The sequence below is a fragment of the Mus caroli genome, unplaced genomic scaffold (genome assembly GCF_978045245.1).
Source record: "Mus caroli unplaced genomic scaffold, Mus_caroli_1 scaffold_10, whole genome shotgun sequence".
In the NCBI taxonomy this organism is placed as follows: Eukaryota; Metazoa; Chordata; class Mammalia; order Rodentia; family Muridae; genus Mus; species Mus caroli.
This window is the reverse complement of record NW_028227265.1, coordinates 72,475,558-72,478,624: the sequence shown is the minus strand read 5'-3', so window position 1 is coordinate 72,478,624 and position 3,067 is coordinate 72,475,558. Positions and strand designations below refer to the sequence as shown.

The window sequence follows — 3,067 nt, the reverse complement described above, 5'->3', positions numbered from 1 at the left end:
ATGAATGTATGAATAATCTACAAGAACTACATCATTAAAAATGGCACACTTACAGTGTCTCTTCTTCACTCAGTCTTTCATCTACCACTCACTCAAAGCCCCTTTGTTTAAAAGGAACTACCTGGTCACATGTACTAGAAAATGCCCAGCAGCTATGCTAACTTCAAAGCATGTGGAAAACTATTAAGGGCAGTGCTCTTGGGCCACATTGCCTGGAATGAACCTTCTTTTTTACCTATTTGTTTAAAATAAATTACTATAGTCCTTGATAATATACTTAACTGGATTCACATAAAATAATCTGTAATGTAGTACTTTCTGTACGTTGCATGTACCAATATTAATCATCATTTTTATCACTATCTTGTCTTCTGGAAAGATTTCCAACATAGTGACAGAACTTCTCCCCAAAGCTAGTGATGAGTGTATCTAAAAAATTATCCACAGAAGAAATGGATCCCATCTGCGTGTTTCCACTCAGCTATGATCATATAGACTCTCATCTTCGTATCATTTTCTATCACTGAATCCAAGTAACTTCAGCTAAGCACATTACTTTCTTTGCACTGCCAGAATTCACATGTATCACATAAAACACGTACATTTTTTTTACTATGAATGACACTTTATTCAGTCATTTTCTTTACAACTGAAACTCTGAGAATTCTAAATTAACATCCTTGCCTGTGAGCTTCTCGTACACACCAGAAAAAGTTTCAACCTTGTGTTCCACATTGTTCTGCTGTGCTTTGTCTAAATGGACTTTTATGAGCCAGCTGCCATCCAGTTTCACAGGAATCCTCTTACCCACAATTTCACTTGGGAAGAACTAAGTCCTCAAGGATGGCATCGTGCACTGCTGTCAGGGTGCGGCTTCTGGGGCGCTTCTGCTTATTTTTCCTACGGCTTTTCCGAGTTGGCTTGGGCAGAATCCTCCTCTGAGCAATGAAGACCACGTGCTACCCACTGAACTTTTTCTCCAATTCACGAAATAGCCGGACTTAGAGGAAGGATTCAGGCTGAGGAGCTGGTACAAAAATTATGATAGCTTTCCGACCACCACCAACTCAATTTCCTTGAGTGCAGTGATGTTGAGTTCCCACATGAGAGATGCCAGACTTGAACTCGTCCGGCTTCTCACCATTGGGCTTCACAATCTTGGTGCTCTGAGCTGAACATGGCTTTGTCCTTACAGAGGCCACCTTAGAAAGAGGGACAGCTCTCTCACGAGAAGAGCTCATATCCAGTGGCAGAAGCAAAACATGTACATTTTAAAAAACATTCACTTACACATATTCCTTCATCTTAGAAAAAATACAACAAATAGTATAATTATAGAAGCAAGCTGGTTCATCTGTAAGGAAATAAATAATTGTAGTTTTATCACTTGGAGGAATACTATACACATATTTTAAAAGATAAGAATGCTTTTTGTATACTCCAAAGTAAATAATTACATCCCACAGTAATTAATTATATTCTTTTCTATAACAGAAAATACACCAAGATTAATCATTAAAGAAAAAATAAATGATAATCCATAAACTCAGTAGAAGAGTATATGACTATAAAAATGAAGCCATTCTGCTCATATGAAAGATTTCTGGGTTATGTAATTAAGTAAAAAATTCAAATGTAAGAACAATGCATGTAATGTTTCCGTCTACTAAAAGCAGAGAGAGTTTAAGATATTTTGACAAAAATAAATCCTGGAACAATATACAAAAAATATGTATGAATGGCTGGACAAAAAGGTAGACAAGAGTTGGATGTTGGGTGCAGCAGAAGAAGCAATTTTTTGACAATGCACTATTTTGTATTCTTATTTCTTAACCCATTTAAATATATTGCCTATTAAAGGAATTTCAAGATACACATACCCACTAATGTGACTAGAATATTCAATACGTGAGTTTTGCTAAATTTCCCTCTGCTCTCTGCCCTCCCTCTACCGTGTCAAATTACTTGTTCAGTTTAGGTAAAGATCCAGCTTCAGGAAACAGCTGAAGCAGTCAAGTTTAGAATTTGGTTGCTTTTGATCCAGTTTGAAGTCTAAAAGAAGCCTAATGCTAAATAATGAAGTTGATAAGGAGACACGTTTACCTAAACATATGAGCTGGAATCTATCACCTGAATAATGACTAAAATCTGGGGGAGCATAATTAACCATACCTGGTTTGCTAGTGTGTAGTGGTCTGAGTAGCAGAAAGCTCAATTGAAATTTCTCATTAAGAAGCTGAAGAATGCAGCTCAGTGAAAGACTACTCGCAGAGCATGCTCGAATGCTCGAATGCTCGAATTTGATCTTCAGCACTACAACAGAAATATTTCCATTCATAAACAAAATCAGTCATTATCAACTGCCACCTGAAGAAGCAGCTTTTTATTTCACTGGCCGACAGATATTTGAAAAAAAAAGAAAGTCCTGTGTAATCATACTAAACTATCTTTTTATTAACACTAAACCAACATTTTAAATATTTACATCATTAATCTATGCTTAAGAACCTGTAATCACCTCAGGTTTTCTACAACTTTTCATTTACTAGAAATGCCCACACACACACACACACACAAACACACACACACACCAGACACAAGCGCAAACACATTTAACTTTGGCATTCAAAAGACTTTCTCAGCCAGAAGTAATAAAATGTCAACTTCATTTAAATGAAACACCATTGACCCCCATTAGCAGGACATGTGCTTGGCTTGGCTTTCCCTAATGCTGGAAATGGATTCGGTCTTGTCCATCCACACGCTCTTACCCTGTCCTCTTATGACCCAGGGCAGACATATGCTAGACAGCTGGCTGAACCAAGTCTGTGGTCACTGAACAAAGCAAGCCTCCGTGGCCCACACAAAGATTGAACCTGTGACCTCACTCTCATTAGCTGGTGCCCTAACCACCTGAACTGAACAGCCACCAAAAAAGAATAAATTGAGCTCTGTGTAGATCAATGTTTGTGTGCAGGCGTCAAAGTCAGGTATAAAATCATATATAACAACGGTCATAAAGCCAGTGCTTAGATATTAGAGGAGAGTATTACACCTTCCTCTTAGA

The 3,067-nt window shown here is 37.6% G+C and overlaps 1 pseudogene; it reads right to left on the bottom strand.

The window, feature by feature from the left end:
- Positions 1 to 643: 643 nt before the first annotated feature.
- Positions 644 to 1,241, bottom strand: LOC110300830 (small ribosomal subunit protein eS7 pseudogene; annotated as a pseudogene).
- Between the last annotated feature and the right edge of the window lie 1,826 nt (positions 1,242 to 3,067).